At 39.2% G+C, this 20,781-nt stretch overlaps 1 long non-coding RNA gene across 1 annotated transcript in view; it reads left to right on the top strand.

The window, feature by feature from the left end:
• The window catches only part of LOC118887751, a 281,041-nt gene extending 264,159 nt beyond the window's left edge, over positions 1-16,882 (top strand). The window contains exon 3 of the long non-coding RNA XR_005018145.1: positions 16,822-16,882. This is a non-coding gene — a long non-coding RNA (uncharacterized LOC118887751). The remainder of the gene's footprint in view (positions 1-16,821) is intronic.
• Positions 16,883-20,781: the final 3,899 nt, after the last annotated feature.

Genomic DNA, 20,781 nt, shown 5'->3' with positions numbered 1-20,781 from the left:
GACAAGTTACTTTAGTTCCCTGCATCACTCTGACCTTTATATAATGAGGATAATAATATTTATCTAGCTTAGATGAAATCTTCCATTGCATTTTTCAGAATCCTTCACATTGATAAAGTGGTGTTCCCTCTAAGACTCTTTGCATGCTTTACAAATAAGAGCCATTTAACAGTTGGGTGCTTCCTATTACATAGATGTATAAACCAAAAAAAACCAGAGAAATTGCATTTTACCACAGATTTTGAAATATAATAAGAGCTAATATTTGCTGAACAATCACTTTGCGTCAGACATTGTACATCATCTCATTTAATTCTAGAACAATCCTGTGCAGGATTTTCTTCTTATGTTCACGGTAAAAGACTAAGAAAGTTTCCCAGGATCGTCCAGAGCGTAAGTGGCAGTGTCCAGACCCTGGTACAACATCTATAACTTCCCAGGATAAAGAAAAGCAAACCATGTGAAAGTTGTATCTCATGGACGTACAGGTGAAACAAACTTGCGGAAACGCCTGAGTCGGATTTAGTTGCCCTCTTGCCTCAGCTGATTACCTGGTTAATTACCTGGTTAATGACAGTACTGTTTCCCTTTGCTACTCTCAACATCTAATCCCTTCAGTGGGTATTTGGTGTTTCTCGGCTGCCCAGCACACTGGGAGCAACTGGTCCTCCCAGTTTGGAGATCTGCCCTCCCTCTCTTCAGATTTGTGTGGAACTGAAGTAAAAACTGCAAATCCCCTGAGTCATATAAGCCGGCTCCTGCCACTGTCACTTGGGCTGGTTCCAGTGGCTCTGGCGAAGCGCCCCCTGGTCCTCTGCTTCTCCAGCGTCCTGCCTGAGGGGTGAGCTGAGGTGTTGTGGACTAACTACAGTCCCTCATGTGGACATTTCCACCCTCCCTGCACACATAATGTCTGAACGTCCCTCAGTTTTATTACCAGCATCCCCAAGTCAACTACCCAGATTACTTTGCACAATATTTTTCACTGAATGGTCTTGCTTGTATGTACCAGTCCTGGTATGAAAGGATAAAAACAAAGTAAGACTTTAAACAGACTAGACATTTTACCTCCAGACCAAAATTGACCTGTAGTCTTGACCTCATTTCTCTCAGAAATGTTATGGTAGAAAAAAGATTTAGTTGGGTTTTTCTGCTTTGTTGCATGAGACTCAGAGGCCTGAAAGAAGCCAACAGATTGCTCTGTTTTTATCATTGCACGGAGCCAAGAATCTCTGGCCAGCTCCATTTTAGAAGTATCCATCGCTTCCCCTGACCATGAAACTCATGACTCGTGAAGCTTTGGGAATATCTTAAATATACTTACTGTGTTTTAAAAGCAATCATTCAAAGTGACTATTTGAATTGAATCATGTCACTTCCCAACTTAAAAATCCTCTAGTGGTTTTCCATCACTTCGGGGATAACAGACACAAACGAGTTTCACAGTGGGCTTCAGGCTCGGTGAGATCAAGCTGCTGCCCTCCTCTGCAGCCCCTCCTGGCACCATGTCCTCCTTGCAGTCAGTCCTGCCGTGTGTCGACCAACCAGCAGCCTCCCTCCCCGAGCCTTGGCACATCCTTTCCTCTTCCTTCTTCCTCTTCTCTTTCCCACTCCACCTAATACTTCTACTTATTTGTCATGTCCCACTCAAACTCCCACAGGAAAGCTGTAACATACGCCCAAGACTGGAATTGACCCTCTGTTGTATTCTTCCATACACCATCATTTTCTTTTTCACTAAAAGAACTTTTCAAAAGCAGAAACAGACTCACAGACATAGGAAACAAATGTATGGTTCCCAAAAGGGAGAGGGGGGGCTGGGGGAGGGATAAATTAGGAGTGTAGGATTAGCAGGTACAAACTACTATATATAAAATAGATAAACAACAAGGTCCTACTGTATAGCACAGGGAACTATACTCAATATCTGGTAATAAACTATAATGGAAAAGAATATGAAAAAGAATACATATATTCATATACATATGTATATATATAACTGAATCACTTTGCCGTACACCAGAAACGAATACAACATTGTAGATCAACTATACTTCAATTTAAAAAAAAATTAAAAATATTTTTAAAAGATTTGTCAAATTTGTAATTATAACGCATTTATCCATTGGTATGATGGTCTTCCAGACTTCTTACCCTGTGAGGGCAAGAGTGGAGCTTGCCTTGTTAAACACTGAGTCCCTTATCGCCTAGGAATATTCAACTAGACAACAGTTGAACAATGAATATTTGCTGAATAAATAAATGTAAGTGGGAAAATGTAATTTCAAAATGTCAAGAGTAGTCAGTCTCTTACTTTCTCCTTTAAATGTTTACTTCTTGAAAAGAACATGTACCATCTTTCTCACCGGAAAAAAAAAAAAAAGTTCCAAAAGAAAAGAAAGAAAAAAGGAAAGAGCCATTTACTGAATTGATAAAATCTTGACTCTACAGAAAAATAAACATACTCTAAAAATATGTTTAGGCTAACGAATTCGTATTTTAATTATATGAAAAAATGTAAATATGAATATTATTCCTGCTACGGTTTTCTCAATTCATTTTTACCTTTGTATTTCAAAGTCTAGCTTGTTCACAAAGCATTCCAGAGAAGGAAAAAAATTATATCACTTTCTAGCCATTTCTTAAATATCAAACATCATCATAAAATGTCAAAATTTGGGCTCGAAGTCTGAATCAGAAAATAATTTTAAACACCCTTTAAACATGTATAACAATAATAACTCTTGTCTCAACCAGTTTAAAACTTTTAATAACATTTCTGGCCCGAAGTGGATAGTGGGTAAGGTTTGGTGGGGGGTCGGGGGACCTCGTCCAGCTGTTTTTTTTTTTTTTTCAAATATAAAAACCTCTTCCAGCTCTTTTTCTTCTCAAATGTAAAAGCTTGTCCTGAGCAGATGCGTTTTTCATAGTGCTGTCAGCGGCAGGTCCAATTGCTTTTCATGTAAATTAAGAGCACCTACCTTTGTTTAAACAGTAATCTAGGTCAAAATGAGGGGCTGGTTTATTTGTTTTCGCTTATTTGCCGCTTTGAAGTGGCTCTGAAAGTACGGCCCAAAAGTTCTTCTCGACTTTCATTTATGTATGAAAACAGTCCTCTTTTAAACTTTTTTCCCCTCCTTTCCACTTACCAATAACAGATCCAGTCCACACATCATGAAGGCATTTGAAGATACTGGCCAGCTTGGTTATTTAAAAAACTTGGGGTTTGGGGTTGCTACTATTTATTTTTAGACCTCTAATATTTGTTAAAGCCTGATGAATCTGAGAATACGTGTAGAGGGGAAATAGGGACTCAATGGCTTTTGAGTTTGTCTCAGGTAGAGTTATAATAGGTTTCTCTTTCCCTCCTGGACACAGACACATTTGGGTTTTTTGTCAAAAAAGATATAGACCTACCCTGATTATCAGACAAATTTTGAACATAGGTTATGTCACAGTGAGGAGTTTCTGACTGGCCTTTTCTAGCTTAAGGCACCCCTGACTTTGTGTGTGTGACCGATCATTGGCTGCCTGCGTGTGGAAAATTCTATCTCGGTGGGCTCTCCCTCAAACCTGGTGAAAAGGCTGTTCGTGGGTTTGTGTGTTTGTTCTAGACATTTCCTGACAGGGGAGTATTTTGTGGACAATATGCCACAAAGGAAGCTTATTTTGAAAGATCAAGGAAATGTTTTTCTCATTTATATAAAATTTGTAGCAGTATAAGATATCATGTCTACCAAAATCCACTGTAATTGTCATGCCTTGGTTGTCATACTCTCGTGCCTATGATGCATCGATGATAAAATAATTTAGAAGCATTACCGACCCTGTAGAGGTCATGGAGCTACATGAGTCTAAATTTTAGGCACTTTGTGTAGAGGGGACCAATTCTTTACTGCTCTTGTACTGTCAAGTTATTTTATTCCCCTGTAAGAGCACATTACGATAATGCACTCGCGATTATACATTTCATTTTTTAAATGTGTTGTTGCTAACGAAGAAAAAATATTGAAGGTAAACTGTGGATGGTGGGGGGAGAGCAGCCTTCAGCCTTCAAAAGATTAACTATTGGTCAGAAAGAAAACTCAGAGTAAGGGTTCTAAGGGTAATATTTTTCCTTCAAAAAGCTGAAACACTTCTCTACAAAAATAAGAAAATAAATAAAGCGGGTATTGTATTTTGTATTTGTTTTGCTTACAAGAAAGTGGATTTCTTATAAAGTCTGTACTAAATACATCCATCCATCAGGAGTGGAACAGTGCGGGTAGAGGGGAGGAGAGTAAAACTACGACGCTGTAGCACTTTAAGTAAATTACAAAAGTATAGAATGTTTACTACCTGTTGGGGAAGTTAGGTGGATCTTGATGGTGGTTTGCTCGTGATATATATATATATTTTTTAATTAATTAATTAATTAATTTATTTATGGCTGTGTTGGGTCTTCGTTTCTGTGCGAGGGCTTCCTCTAGTTGCGGCAAGCGGGGGCCACTCTTCATCGCGGTGCGCGGGCCTCTCACCGTCGCAGCCTCTCTTGTTGCGGAGCACAGGCTTCAGACGCGCAGGCTCAGTAGTTGTGGCTCACGGGCCCAGTTGCTCCGCGGCATGTGGGATCTTCCCAGACCAGGGCTCGAACCTGTGTCCCCCGCATTGGCAGGCAGATTCTCAACCACTGCGCCACCAGGGAAGCCCCGCTCGTGATATATTTATGCAGGTAGTATTTATTGATATCTGCCTTCTTTCAAAAAGGATTTAAGGCAGCTAAATCTTGAGGTAACTAATTTATAAAATGAACTGTCATTTTTATTACTAAAACTGTGAGAAGCCTATGAAACATTTAAACAGTCTTCACATTATCCTGATTTTTTATTTATTTATTTTTAAAATCAATTCATTTATTTTATTTATTTATTTTTGGCTGTGTTGGGTCTTCGTTGCTGTGCATGGGCTTCTCATTGCGGTGGCTTCTCGTGCTGCGGAGCACGGGCTCTAGGCGTGCGGGCTTCAGTAGTTGTGGCACGTGGGCTCAGTAGTTGTGGCTTGTGGGCTCTAGAGTGCAGGCCCAGTAGTTGCGGCGCACGGGCTTCGTTGCCCTGCGGCATGTGGGATCTTCCCGGACCAGGGCTCAAACCCGTGTCCCCCGCATGGGCTGGTGGATTCTTAACCACTGCACCACCAGGGAAGTCCCTATTATCCTTATATTGATATGAAAAGGAGAGATGTAAAAAGAAAATATATTGGACTTGGATATTTTTAACTTTTTAAATTCAAATAAACTAAGAGCATTGCAAAGATGAGCCATAGAATATTGAAATTTAGTTGGATCATTCATAATATTCAACTGCTCACATCCTTACTATTGGGTAAATATTCAGGTTGGAGGAAGTTGTTTCACAGGCTCCCCACACAGTTAGAATTTTAACGTCATCGTTTGGCAGAAAACACCTTTCAAATACATCTTGTGACATCATGAGACAGCCTACAATGACATTTTCCGAAGTCTCAACTATCGCAAGACCTGAAGATTTGTTTCTATCAGAAATAACTCAAAGTTTGTTATTTAAATTGTTTCATTTTGCACGTCGAGTTCCAAAGTTTAAATTGCATTATTGCTGCTTTACATAAAATTGAAAGTGTGGTAACAGCAACTCAATGAGCAGAAAGAGCTTGTTATCAAAAATAACAGCAAGATTAATAAATTAGTTTAATGAAGTCGTGACTGAGAAGTATGTAAGTCATGTTATTTTGATCAGCAAAATCAATAGCGTATTTTGGTCTCGCTTGCCATTTTAATACTAAAAGGCCCTCAGGACAGGCAGCAAACTTGAATCTGTGAAACTTTAGAATTTATGAGAACATGAATTCTGGAACTCACAAGCAGTAGAATTTGCAGAGCTCTGAAACATTCTGTGTATTGAACATGAGTATGACATTTTCTGCTGACTAGTACCGTTATCTTACCTCCTAAATCTCACCCAAGTCCTTTGACTGTTCTTCAGCCGCATGGGTGTCTCTCATTGTGACTCTTCTCTTGCTTCTGCTGTGGCTGTTGACATAGTTCCCAGTGAGTCTCCAAGCTGTGGTCACAGTATTCAACACGCAAACGTGACCACGTGTCTCCTGCTTGAATCCCTTTGAAGCTTTCCATTGGCCTCGGAATAACAATTAAAATCCTTAATGCACCCCACCATGCACTGTCAAGGCTGGCCCCTTCTTGACCACTCAACCTCCTCTGCACCACCAGAGCCCATGCCCAGGGCCCTGAGCTCCCAAAACTGGTGTCGCTCAGGTCTTCAAGCTCACCATTCTCCCTTCTATCATAGGGCCTCTGGATAAGCTATTCCCTCAGTCTGCAAGATTCTCCGCTCCCACTTCTCACGCCTCCTCCGTTGGCCCGGGGAAATCCTACCATCTTCCTCAAAGGGCCTTTTCTAGGCCTCTCAGGTCTTTCTGCTGTGTGGTCTTGCAGTACTTACCATTGTGCTATGTATACAGCTATGTTTGTGCGATAATTTGTTTAATATCTGCCCCAGCTACATGAGGACGAAGGCTGATTCTGCCTTTGCTCACATTCATCCGTAAAACCTAAAACAGTGCCTGACACCTAATACATACCCAATCATATTAGCTGAACAAAGCAACATACATATAACTAAGAAGCTGTTGCAGTTAGCTAGTTTTATCTTCCCATAACGCAAAGACCACTTGAATGAATTTTCAAAGTACTATGTATAGAAGCCACCACTCTTGCTTTTTTCATATGTTTCTAATATTAAAATGGCAAGTGAGACACCAAAAACATGCTATTAATTTTGCTGATTAGAACAAAATTACTTAGATATTTCTCAGCCATAAGTTTATTGAACTAATTTTTCTTGCTGAGATTCTCTGTAACAAGCTCAATTTGCTTTTTGAAATGGTTTTGACAGTCCACAGACCTGACTGTATTGTTCTCAGCTTATTTCTTTTGTGTTAAAAACCACCCTCATCTCCTAAAATGTCTCCTCCTCTTGAATGTTATGTATTTTCATAAAGAATCTTTCTAATATTTATGTGTAATACTAGGCTATAAAAAACAAAATTAAGGATAATAGGGTTCTATCTATCTATACTCTGATTCTGTTGAATTGTAAATAATTCAAATCATCTTCATCTCCAAACTTTAAAATACAGCTTTAGATTCTTCTCCAGACTATATTACCAAACATTTATACCACTTGTATTTTCAAAGTAGGTAATTGCCTGGTATCAGCAGAACTGGGTTTAATAATTTTTCTGCAGGAGTCACCTGCCGCCTCGAGAGTGAGGCAGTAACTTTCCTTGAATGATGTTATTTCTCTATTTTCATTGGCATATTTAAATCTTGTTGGTGTACATTTTTTTTCCTATGGTGTTAAGCTAATCAATTTTTCTTAACATCTTTATTGGAGTGTAATTGCTCTACAACGTTGTGTTAGTTTCTGCTGTATAACAAAGTGAATCAGCAATATGTATATATGTATCCCCATATCGTCTCCCTCTTGCATCTCCCTCACCCCCTCCCTATCCCACCCCTCTAGGTGGACACAAAGCACCGAGCTGATCTCCCTGTGCTATACGGCTGCTTCCTACTAGCTATCTATTTTACATTTGGTAGTGTATATATGTCCATGCTACTCACTCACTTCGTCCCAGCTTACCCTTCCCCCTCCCTGTGTCCTCAAGTCCATACTCTACGTCTGCGTCTTTATTCCTGTCCTGCCCTTAAGTTTTTCAAACCATTTTTTTTTTGAGATTCCATATATATGCGTTAGCATATGGTATTTGTTTTTCTCTTTCTGACTTAACTTCACTCTGTATGGCAGACTCTAGGTCCCTCCACCTCACTACAAATAACTCAATTTCGTTTCTTTTTATAGCTGAGTAATATTTCATTGTGTATATGTGCCACATCTTCTTTATCCATTCATCTGTCAGTGGACACTTAGGTTGCTTCCATGACCTGGCTATTGTAAATAGAGCTGCAATGAACATTGTGTTACTTGACTCTTTTTGAATGATGGTTTTCTCAGGGTATATGCCCAGTAGTGGGATTGCTGGGTCATATGGTAGTTCTATTTTTAGTTTTTTAAGGAACCTCCATACCGTTCTCCATAGAGGCTGTATCAATTTACATTCCCACCAACAGTGCAAGAGGGTTCCCTTTTCTCCACACCCTCTCCAGCATTTTTGTTTGTAGATTTTTTAATGATGGCCATTCTGACTGGTGTGAGGTGATACCTCATTGTAGTTTTGATTTGCATTTCTCTAATGATTAGTGATGTTGAGCATCCTTTCATGTGTTTGTTGGCAATCTGTATATCTTCTTTAGAGAAATATCTATTTAGGTCTTCTGCCCGTTTTTGGATTGGGTTGTTTGTTTATTTGATATTGAGCTGCATGAGCTGTTTGTAAATTTTGGAGATTAATCCTCTGTCAGTTGCTTCATTTGCAAATATTTTCTCCCATTCTGAGGGCTGTATTTTCAGCTTGTTTATGTTTTCCTTTGCTGGGCAAAAGCTTTTAGGTCTCATTAGGTCCCATTTGTTTATTTTTGTTTTTATTTCCATTTCTCTAGGAGGTGGGTCAAAAAGGATCTTGCTGTGATTTATGTCATAGAGTGTTCTGCCTATGTTTTTCTCTAAGAGTTTTATAGTGTCTGGCCTTACATTTAGGTCTTTAATCAATGTTGAGTTTATTTTTGTGTATGGTGTTAGGGAGTGTCCTAATTTCATTCTTTTACATATAGCTGTCCAGTTTTCCCAGCACCACTTATTGAAGAGGGTGTTTTTTCTCCATTGTATATTCTTGCCTCCTTTATCAAAAATACAGTCACCATATGTGTGTGGGTTTATTTCTGGGCTTTCTATCCTGTTCCATTGATCTATATTTCTGTTTTTGTGCCAGTACCATACTGTATTGATTGCTGTAGCTTTGTAGTATAGTCTGAAGTCCGGGAGCCTGATTCCTCCAGGTCCGTTTTTCTTTGTCAGCATTGTTTTGGCTATTCAGGGTCTTTTGTGTTTCCATACAAATTGTGAAATTTTTTGTTCTAGTTCTGTGAAAAATGCCATTGGTAGTTTAATAGGGATTGCATTGAATCTATAGATTGCTTTGTGTAGTATAGTCATTTTCACAATGTAGATTCTTCCAATCCAAGAACATGGTATATCTCTCCATCTGTTTGTATCATCTTTAATTTCTTTCATCAGTGTCTTATAGTTTTCTGCATACAGGTGTTTTGTCTCCTTAGGTAGGTTTATTCCTAGGTATTTAGTTCTTTTTGTTGCAATGGTAAATGGGAGTGTTTCCTTAATTTCTCTTTCAGATTTTTCATCATTAGTGTATAGGAATGCAAGAGATTTCTGTGCATTAATTTTGTATCCTGCTACTTTACCAAAATCATTGATAAGCTCTAGTAGTTTTCTGGTAGCATCTTTAGGATTCTCTATGTATAGTATCATGTCATCCGCAAACAGTGACAGCTTTACTTCTTCTTTTCGGTTTTGGATTCCTTTTATTTCTTTTTCCTCTCTGATTGCTGTAGCTAAAACTTCCAAAACTATGTTGACTAATAGTGGTGAGAGTGGGCAACCTTGTCTTGTTCCTGATCTTAGAGGAAATGGTTTCAGTTTATCACCATTAAGAATGATGTTGGCTGTGGGTTTGTCATATATGGCCTTTATTATGTTGAGATAAGTTCCCTCTATGCCTACTTTCTGCAGGGTTTTTATCATAAATGAGTGTTAAATTTTGTCAAAAGCTTTTTCTGTGTCTGTTGAGATGATCATATGGTTTTTCTACTTCAGTTTGTTAATATGGTGTATCACATTGATAGATTTGCATATATTGAAGAATCCTTGCATTCCTGCGATAAATCCCACTTGATCATGGTGTATGACCCTTTTAATGTGCTGTTGGATTCTGTTTACTAGTATTTTGTTGAGGATTTTTGCATCTGTGTTCATCAGTGATATTGGCCTGTAGTTTTCTTTCTTTGTGACATCTTTGTCTGGTTTTGGTATCAGGGTGATGGTGACCTTGTAGAATGAGTTTGGGAGTGTTCCTCCCTCTGCTATATTTTGGAAGAGCTTGAGAAGGATAGGTATTAGCTCTTCTCAAAATGTTTGATAGAATTCACCTGTGAAGCCATCTGGTCCTGGGCTTTTGTTTGTGGGAAGATTTTTAATCACAGTCTCAATTTCAGTGCTTGTGATCAGTCTGTTTATATTTTCTGTTTCTTCCTGGTTCAGTCTCAGAAGGTTGTGCTTTTCTAAGAATTTGTCCATTTCTTCCAGGTTGTCCATTTTATTGGCATATAGTTGCTTGTAGTAATCTCTCATGATCCTTTGTACTTCTGCAGTGTCAGTTGTTACTTTTCCTTTTTCATTTATAATTCTATTGATTTGAGTCTTCTCCCTTTTTTTCTTGATGAGTCTGACTAATGGTTTATTAATTTTGTTTATCTTCTCAAATAACCAGCTTCTAGATTTATTGATCTTTGCTCTGTTTTCCTTCATTTCTTTTTCATTTATTTCTGATCTGATCTTAATGATTTCTTTCCCTCTGCTAACTTTGTGGGTTTTTTGTTCTTCTTTCTCTAATTGCTTTAGGTGTAAGGTTAGCTTGTTTATTTGAGATGTTTCTTGTTTCTTGAGGTAGGATTGTATTGCTATAAACTTCCCTCTTAGAACTGCTTTTGCTGCAACCCATAGGTTTTGGGTCATCGTGTTTTCATTGTCATTTGTTTCTAGGTATTTTTTGATTTCCTCTTTGATTTCTTCAGTGATTTCTTGGTTATTTAGTGGTGTATTGTTTAGCCTCCATGTGTTTGAATTTTTTATAGTTTTTTTCCTGTAATTGATATCTAGTCTCATAGCATTGTTGTTGGAAAAGATACTTGATACGATTTCAATTTTCTTAAATTTACCAAGGCTTGATTTGTGACCCAAGATATGATGTATCCTGGAGAATGTTCCGTGAGCACTTGCGAAGAAAGTGTATTCTGTTGCTTTTGAATGGAATGTCCTATAAATATCTATTAAGTCCCTCTTGTTTAATGTCTCAGTTAAAGCTTGTGTTTCCTTATTTATTTTCATTTTGGATGATCTGTCCATTGGTGAAAGTGGGGTGTTAAAGTCCCCTACTATGATTGTGTTACTGTCGATTTCCCCTTTTATGGCTGTTAGCACTTGCCTTGTGTATTGAGGTGTTCCTATGTTGGGTGCATAAATAGTTACAATTGTTATATCTTTTTCTTGGACTGATCCCTTGATCACTATGTAGTGTCCTTCTTTGTCTCTTGTAATACTCTTTATCTTAAAGTCTATTTTGTCTGATATGAGAATTGCTACTCCAGCTTTCTTTTGATGTCTATTTGCATGGAATATCTTTTCCCATCCCCTCGCTTTCAGACTGTTTGTGTCCCTAGGTCTGAAGTGGGTCTCTTGTAGACAGCATATATACGGGTCCTGTTTTTGTATCCATTCAGCCAGTCTGTGTCTTTTGTTTGGAGCACTTAATCCATTTACACTTAAGGTAGTTATCGATATGTATGTTCCTATTACCATTTTCTTAATTGTTTTAGGTTCGTTATTGTAGGTCTTTTCCTTCTCTTGTGTTTCCTGCCTAGAGAAGTTCCTTTAGCATTTGTTGTAAAGCTGGTTTGGTGGTGCTGAATTCTCTTAGCTTTTGCTTGTCTTTAAAGGTTTTAATTTCTCTGTCAAATCTGAATGAGGTGCTTGCTAGGTAGAGTAATCTTGGTTGTAGGTTTTTCCCATTCATCACTTTAAATATGTCCTGCCACTCCCTTATGGCTTGCAGTTTCTGCTGAAAGATCAGCTGTTAACCTTATGGGAAATCCCTTGTATGTTATTTGTTGTTTTTCCCTTGCTGCTTTTAATATTTTTTCTTCATATTTAATTTTTGATACTTTGATTAATATGTGTCTTGGCATGTTTCTCCTTGGATTTATCCTGTATGGGCCTCTCTGTGCTTCCTGGACTTGATTGACTATTTCCTTTCCCATATTAGGGAAGTTTTCAACTATAATCTCTTCATTTATTGAAGAGATTATTGTGTTAATTTAATACAATAAAATTAATTTAATTTATTGTAATTTAATTTCATTTATCGTATTGTTCATCTTGTTTTTTGCTCTTTAGTTCTTCTAAGTCCTTGTTAAACGTTTCTTGTATTTTCTTCATTCTATTTCCAAAATTTTGGATCATCTGTACTATCATTATTCTGAATTCTTTTTCAGGTAGACTGCCTATTTCCTCTTCATTTGTTTGGTCTGGTGGGTTTTTACCTTGCTCCTTCATCTGCTGCGTATTTCTCTGTCTTCTCATTTTGTTTAACTTTCTGTGTTTGTGGTCTCCTTTCTTCAGGCTGCAGGTTCGTAGTTCCCATTGTTTTTGGTGTCTGCCCCCAGTGCGTAAGGTTGGTTCTGTGGGTTGTGTAGGCTTCCTGGTGGAGGGGACTGGTGCCTGTGTTCTGGTGGATGAGGCTGGATCTTGTCTTTCTGGTGGGCAGGTCCACGTCTGGTGATGTGTTTTGGGGTGTCTGTGACCTTATTATGATTTTAGGCAGCCTCTGTGCTAATGGATGGGGCTGTGTTCCTGTCTTGCTAGTTGTTTGGCATAGGGTGTCCTGCACTGGGGCTTGCTGGTTGTTGAGTGGAGCTGCATCTTAGCGTTGAGATGGAGCTCTCTGGGAGAGCTTTTGCCATTTGATATTATGTGCAGCCAGGAGTTCTGTGGTGGACCAATGTCCTGAACTTGGCTCTCCCACCTCAGAGGCACAGGCCTGACACATGGTCGGAGCACCAAGACCCTGTCAGCCACACGGCTCAGAAGGGAGGAAAAATGAATGAAAGAAAGAAAAATAAAATAAAATAAAATACAGTTATTAAAAGAAAAAATAAAAGAAAGAAAGAAGAAAGCAACCAAACCAACAAACAAATCCTCCAATTATAATAAGTGCTAAAAACTATACTAAAAATCAGAAAAAAGACAGAACCCTAGGGCAAATGGTGAAAGCAAAGCTATACAGACAAAATGACACACAGAAGCATACACACTCACAAAAAGAGAAAAAGGGAAAACAATGTATATATCCTGCTCCCAAAGTCCACCTCCTGAATTTGGGATGACTCGTTGTCTATTCAGGTATTCCACAGATGCAGGCACATCATGTTGACTGTGGAGCTTTAATCCGCTGCTCCTGAGGCTGCTGGGAGAGGTTTCCCTTTCTGTTCTTTGTTCGCACAGCTCCTGGGGCTCAGCTTTGGATGTGGCCCCGCCTCTGCGTGTAGGTCGCCTGAGGGCGTCTGTTCCCCGCCCAGACAGGACGGGGTTAAAGGCGCAGCTGCTTCGGGGGCTCTGGCTCACTCAGGCGGGGGAGGGAGCGGTACGGAGGAGGCGGGGCGAGCCTGCGGCGTCAGAGGCGTCGTGACGTTGCAGCAGCCCGAGGCGCGTCGTGCGTTCTCCCGGGGAAGTTGTCCCGGATCACGGGAGCCTGGCCGTGGCGGGCTGCACTGGCTCCCGGGAGGGGCGGTGTGGAGAGTGACCTGTGCTCGCACACAGGCTTTCTGGAGGCGGCAGCAGCAGCCTTAGCGTCTCAGGCCCGTCTCTGGGGTCCGTGCTGACGGCCGCGGCTCGCGCCAGTCTCTGGAGTTCGTTTAGGCGGCGCTCTGAATCCCCTCTCCCTGCGCTCAGCGAAACAAAGAGGCAAGAAAAAGTCTCTTGCCTCTTCGGCAGCTGCAGACTTTTTCCCGGACTCCCTCCCGGCTCGCCGTGGCGCACTAACCCCTTCAGGCTGTGTTCACGCCGCCAACCCCAGTCCTCTCCCTGCGATCCGACCGCAGCCCGAGCCTCAGCTCCCAGCCCCGCCCGCCCCGGCGGGGGAGCAGACAAGCCTCTCGGGCTGGTGAGTGCTGCTCGGCGCCGAGCCTCCGTGCGGGAATCTCTCTGCTTTGCCCTCCGCACCCCTGTGGCTGCGCTCTCCTCCGCGGCTCTGAAGCTCCCCCCTCCGCCACCCGCCGTCTCCGCCCGCGAAGGGGCTCCTAGTGTGTGGACACCTTTCCTCCTTCACGGCTCCCTCCCACTGGCGCAGGTCCCGTCCCTATTCTTTTGTCTCTGTTGTTTCTTTTTTCTTTTGCCCTACCCAAGTACGTGGGGAGTTTCTTGCCTTTTGGGAGGTCTGACGTCTTCTGCCAGCGTTCAGTGGGTGTTCTGTAGGAGCAGTTCCACGTGTAGATGTATTTCTGATGTATTTGTGGGGAGGAAGGTGATCTCCGCGTCTCACTCCTCCGCCATCCTGAAGGTCTCTCCTCCAAGCTAATCAATTTATACAGAAAGAATCTGCATCTTATTGTTTTCCTTACTATGCTTTGTTTCAAGATAAAATTGAAACTTGGTGGGGAGTAGAGGATATATTCACTACAGAAAGACACTGAGGATTTATGATCATTTTAATCACCCTACAGGATGAAACCTAAGGACAGACAATTATCACTATACTTTCTCTGCTTTACCTGATTTTACACGAGCGTTTTCAACAGTTGTTCCCTCCTCCTTCAGTTTGTTGTTTCAGGATGGTTGATATTAATTGAAAAGTTAGTTCTAGAAGAATGTGACTGTTTTCATTATGAATCCAATCAATCTAAACATCCCTTGAGAAATATCCATTTAAAATATCCCACTACCGTGAAGATTCTGTTCCTACTCTTAAAAACAATGATTGCATCTGATTAGGAAAAAACTATTTTAATGTATAAATATTAATAATAATTATAATTAAGAATTAAACAGCATTTTAAAATATTAGCTAGCACTCTAAGTGTTTATGGATATTAACTCACTCTATCTCGATAAATGCATGGAGGTTTCATTTTCTCCCCATTTTAAAGATGTAATTAAGGCACAGAGAGATCGAGTGTCTCACTCAAGGTTACACAGACATGGCAGTTTTGTAGCAAAGCTGGGCTTCATCCACAGGAATTGGGTTTCAGAACCTGCCCTTTCAGCATCTTATAAATGTGAATAGGACAAGTAACACCAAACGTAACAACCCTAAAGGTGCTGTGAGAGCGTGGAGGGCTAGTGCCAGAGCCAGAGGCCCGAGCCCAGCCTGGCCCTTCCCTGAACCTGAAACATAGGTGCTATAGTGGGGCTCACCCATCAACAATTACATATGGAAAGAGCCACAGAGTCTAGCGTTCAAGACCAAAGCAGAGCTATAAACTTCTTGAATATCTGCAAGAAACTGCAGTATACATTTTAAAAGATGAAATTCAAATCCAACTTTCGAGGAACCCTGGAACACTTCCTCAAAACCTTGGGTTTCCAGGAGCCATTCCAAGTCCCCTGGTCCCTTCGGTAGCTCAGCTGGTAGAGCAGAGGACTGTAGTTGAAGTCCCCTGTGCTACAGAGCCAGAGCATTTACTTCACTGCTCGTCTGCTCTCCAGTGCACAGTGGCCCCCACACAGATTCCATGAGATGTTAGAATCCTGTTTTCTTGGTTAAAAGATGATTTTATTTTATTTTTTCTTTCAATAAAGGAATACTGATCCGTGGGCATAGATCACTACATACCAGAGTTGAATTACTTTTCTCTGCTCAAGAAACCATTTCCAGTTTCAGGATGTCTCATCACTCCCCCCTCCCCCTTGATATTCTGTAGAAATCTCCCTTCATTTGGACTCATCTATAGCCGTTATTGGCTGTGCAGCAGTAGCCCTGTGGCCGAGTGGCATTCTTAGACACCCAGCACTCAGCCTGAAGGAGCACGAGGGTTTTTACTGAATCACTGTGTTGTACACCTGACACTACTATAATAGTGTATGTTAATTCTAACTCAATAGAAAATGAAAATACAGAGGACATATATATTGTGTCTGTGTCATATATCAAGTACCCACTGTGTGAAAAGATCAGATGAATTCATGTGAGAGATAAGACAAACATGAATGATGCCATATATATATATAGAGAGAGAGAGATCTACCCATACGTATATACACGTATTACACAGAGAGATAGCGAGCCTAGGATAGATGAATGTGGCTGACATGATTATGGTAAAAAAAAGTACTAGGAAGTATCCTCACCTCCTCCACAAATTCTTGAGTAAAATGAAAGACTAAGTAAAATGAAAAAACGAGGGACACATGCATTTTTTCCCTTCAACAGAACCAGAAACAAGTATTTGTAAATTCACACAGTAGTAAACATAATCGTGGGCTCTGGGAATACAGTGTGGCCTAAAGTTTGTCCTACCCTTAATCTAATTATCATCATGTGTAATCGGAATTAGCAACAGGGACTGAGTGGGAGGGGCTTTAAACAAGACAGAAAGGTGGCAGGTCTTAGATAAATTCACAAACATTTCACTTTTCGCAAAGATAAATAAACATATAAATTTCTTGCTTTTACTACTAGAAGAAAAAAGCAAAAAGGCTCTAGATGGACTCATGAAATAAAGTTCAGCTTAACACACTGCTAGGGTAGACTTTTTATGATTATTAAGAATTTTTTCCGTTCATGAATTGGGAGATTGTGATTGACATATATACACTAATATGTATAAAATAAGTAACTAATAAGAACCTGCTGTATAAAAAATAAATAAAATAAAATTCAAAAATTCAAAAAAAAATTTTTTTCCGTTTGTTTTAAGTCAGCAGTAATCTCTTGTTACCATGCATCTCAGTTTTTTAAGAGTTTCAGAACTGAAATTATGCATATAAAACATCAGATCAAGCTTTTTTCCAGTTTATATATTTCATTTATTTTGTTTTACAGTTCCTACTCTTCTAAGACAAAGTGATTTCGAATTTCTGTGCAAGCAAGAAAACTCAAGGCCTCTTTAAAGAAGAAGAGAAGGTAAGTCCCGGGAACAAAAATGTCTCCAGACCTACCAAATAAGACAAAAAAGTCTTCTTAAAATATACAACTTGTTTGTCTTGACAAAATAAGACACTTGCGCTAAGCTGCAGTGTACTTTGTAGCTCATTACTAATGCTGTTAACCTCTGTGAATTAGTGGTAGGTAAATGATTCCAAAAAGTGTAATTAAGCTGATTTTCTTATTCTTTCTGATAATATGAAAGCAATGGCATTTCTACTGCTTTTTTATTTCTGAAAAATTAGCTGAATGAGAACATCCTAAAATATAGAATCTCTGCTTTTTAACGAGAGAGCATTTTCTACTAGGATGGAGTAGACCAAGCAATGGATTATAGAGCATGTGTGTTTCCCCACTTTGTCAGTGATTTGTTTGGAAGCTCTTTTGTTCTCAGGAAGTCTTAATCCTTTCTGAGCAGCACTTACATGGCAACCTTAGAGAATTGAACTTGTACCTGGTTATTTTTGTTCTCTCCTTGATATAGCTCAGTGCGTTTTCTCAATGGTAACCATGGTCTAGTAATTTAAAGCTTCTGAACCTTGTGAACAGATTCATTTAAAACTGTATTCTGAAGGGTTTCCTCAAAATGAAAAGCGTTTTCTACTAGAAAGCTATAAAAGAATTTACAACAGAAAATCTGATAAATGTCCTGCCCAGGATGTGTATATACAGTGGTTTGCCTAGAAGATCCAGTTTCCTAGAGTAAATCATTCAGAAAGTGCCTGACTCTTTGGCTTAATGGGTTGAATCTTTGAGTTCTTTGACTTCGCTTGATCAATGGCTTGTTTCCTCTTTTAATACGTAATTCAGTAAAATTTGCCCTTGGAGAGAGGGTTTTCTAGGTTATGAAATAATTATGAAATACAAATATGTAAGAATGACAACATTTTTACGTCAGAAAAATTGAGTTACTGGTACATATTTCTTTCTGATGCTCTCCGTTCAAAGACAATATACTGTTCTTTTTTCAGATGAAAAATAAATCATTGCAAAAGTTTAGAGGTTAAGTGCCCACATCTTGAGTCTATGACAATAGCTACGGTTGTGTTGCTGATATAATTTTCTATTCAGGTTACTAGATTTGAATTAACTTTATACCCAAAATAAGTAATCCTTTATTTTTTTTCCTCCTTTGAAGTTGACATAAATTTAGTACTTGCAGAAGAGTGTTTTTTGCTTTTCAGCTTAGAGAAGGGCAAAGAGAAAATAGAAGGGATTTTTTTTTAACAATAAAGTTGTGGTTTAATTGCTACACACAATAGTAGCAACCACTGTTGTTTGCTTTCAATATTCCTTTCTGGCACTTATTTTTTTACTTTTCAGGTAAGGGTGTCTCCGAGAAAAGTGATAGGAGAATCCTTTAATAAAAGTTCTTGCAGACACACACACACATCCTTACATGCTCAGTAATTAACCAAAACTAAAATAAAGCCCTGGTGCGAATGGCTGTTATGTGCCACCTCCTGCATGCAGGGTAATTTTTCCCCCTTGATCGTGGTTTAGGTAATGGTGAGATTCCTCTGTTAAGATAAAACAGTTAATACAAAATAGACTTACAATTTACCATCTATATTTTCCTCAGTAGCTGTTAAGATTCTTTCTAAGAATTTTAGCATTATATTTTGCACACAGCCCATGGAAACAAAGACCCTGGGAATGTATGTGCTATATATATATATTATATATATATATATGGCTTAGATAAGAAGTGATTTACCTAAGTTGCTTTGCTGATATTTTCCTCAAATTCTCCTCCTGACTTTTCATTCAAATGTGAATCATGACAAAGGCTATGAAAAACCTACCCATATAGTTTGAAAATAGACTTCAAATAAATTACATTTTTAGGATAAATTGTCACTGAAGTATTCTGGAATTAGGTGCGTAGCTCTTCTTATTATGAATGGGAGCTACGCACCTAATTTCAAACACCGTAACCTGAAATGTAATCACCTGTGTGTTTTCTCCTATAAAAAGATAACGCGATATTCAGTGCAAAAGCAGTACTTGGTTTTCTGAAACCCATTGTTGATGAGATTGCTTCGGATCTCCAGCATGTCACCCTAGAAAGAGCTCTTTCTATAAACGCCGTGATCATAAAACATGTCGACCTCCCCTTGTTTTCTAAGTACCCTCTCTTCAAACCCTTCTCTTGTCAGTTCATGAAAAGCACTCTTCCCATACCCGGAGGTTCTCGACAACAAGCATTTAGTCTTTAATAGCTAACATATAAACTCAAATGCTTTAGTGCTCCTCTGAGAGTCACATTGAATGATAACTTTTCATATGAGACAGTTGCTGCTATGTAGGTAGGCTGCTGCCTTAAAAACACACGTATAAGCGTATATCTTGGTGAAGAAACAAAAGGTTACCTTCCACAGACCCCCAAACTCTTCCTAAATCAGGCAAATCAACTGCCTATTTTCTAACCTGGGAAACACCCAAAACAAAACAAAACAATGCTAAAAGAGTCTTTCCAAACTATTTTCTCTAGGAAGATTTCAGAGTTTGCCTGTTATGATTTAGACTTGATATTGTGAATATGCTTTAGGGCATAGGCTTTAGGTAATATTTTTCAGGGTGATTGTAAACGTACTTTAAATGTCCTGAGGTTACCCAGATATTTTTAACTAAGCCCAACAAAGATGCAGAAACATTTCCTCAATTTAAAAAATTACAAAATGATGTTTTGCAAAAAATTGCAACTAGAACTAAATATCGCACAATTTCCATGGCACAGAATCTGGCTATTGTTTAAAAGTTGGTAGGAAGAATGGAAAACATGTAAAATGTGGTCCATTTTAGAAGTGGAGACAAGGAATATCATAAATAATTGAAATCCACAGATAAGCCAAAGCTTATCATTTTTAGTCAGTAAGCTCCACCCTTTTCCAGGGCTTTATAAAACTGAACTCAAAATTATAAAACCTTTGATTGTATAAAACTTTGGTTTTTTTCTCTTCGATCAACATTGGCCAAAAGAGAAAGGGAAAAGCAAAGAACCCAGTAATACTCAAACTGAATATTCCCTCCCTGCCTTGACTGGGATGGGATGCCGATTATATCACTATTTGGCAGATAATCAAAGAATTCAGTGAAATGAAAGAAACAGCATAAATTAACAATGTCAAAAAAAATCATAAGCCATTCCAACGATTATAAGTATCTCTGTGTTTGTTGTCGTGTGGAACAAAAGTCAGAATGGCTGACTACGGATTTTACTTTTCATCTGGATGCTTTGGTATTTTGCAGACACAGCATTTGGTGCAAGGGAAATGTTAGAGTTTAAAATTTGTGAGATACTGTGGTGATTTTTCACTGTGCTTCTTGGTCCCTTCCTCCTGGGTAAGAAGGATTATCCTGGAGCCTGGGCCCCAGCAGTGTGGTTCACGGAGTCTTGTTTGGCCTGAGACTTGGGAAAGAATGTCTGAGCTTTCTGAAGATGCCAGTCTGATTTCAAAATGTGGGAAAGTCTGTACCCAAGGGGGCATTCAGGCTGATTGAGTGCTTTGACTGTTCGTGTTTGCATGTGACTTTATAGGAGGGGTTCGCTAAGTACGATGCCCATGTCTGTCTTCTGTCATTAGGCCAGTGTGACCCTCAGCCTCAATTAAAAAAAAATTCGAAGGGGCATAAACAGATTTTCCTGTTAAAATATATAACCTATGGGGGAATAGGAACAAAGGGCAAGGTGGTTACAAAAAATTTCCATTTATTAGGTCGCTGCTTTTTTTAAATCGTGAATTAAAATTGAACAGTAATTTACTCTATATTAGGAAGTTAGAGAATGAGCAAAATGGATTTGTTAGGGCTGTCCCAGGGCTAGTGAAGAAATGGCAGAAATAGCTAATTAATGAA

The sequence above is a fragment of the Balaenoptera musculus genome, chromosome 21 (assembly GCF_009873245.2).
Source record: "Balaenoptera musculus isolate JJ_BM4_2016_0621 chromosome 21, mBalMus1.pri.v3, whole genome shotgun sequence".
NCBI lineage: Eukaryota > Metazoa > Chordata > Mammalia > Artiodactyla > Balaenopteridae > Balaenoptera > Balaenoptera musculus.
The sequence above is the reverse complement of the archived record's forward strand: the minus strand, read 5'-3'. Positions and strand labels throughout refer to the sequence as shown.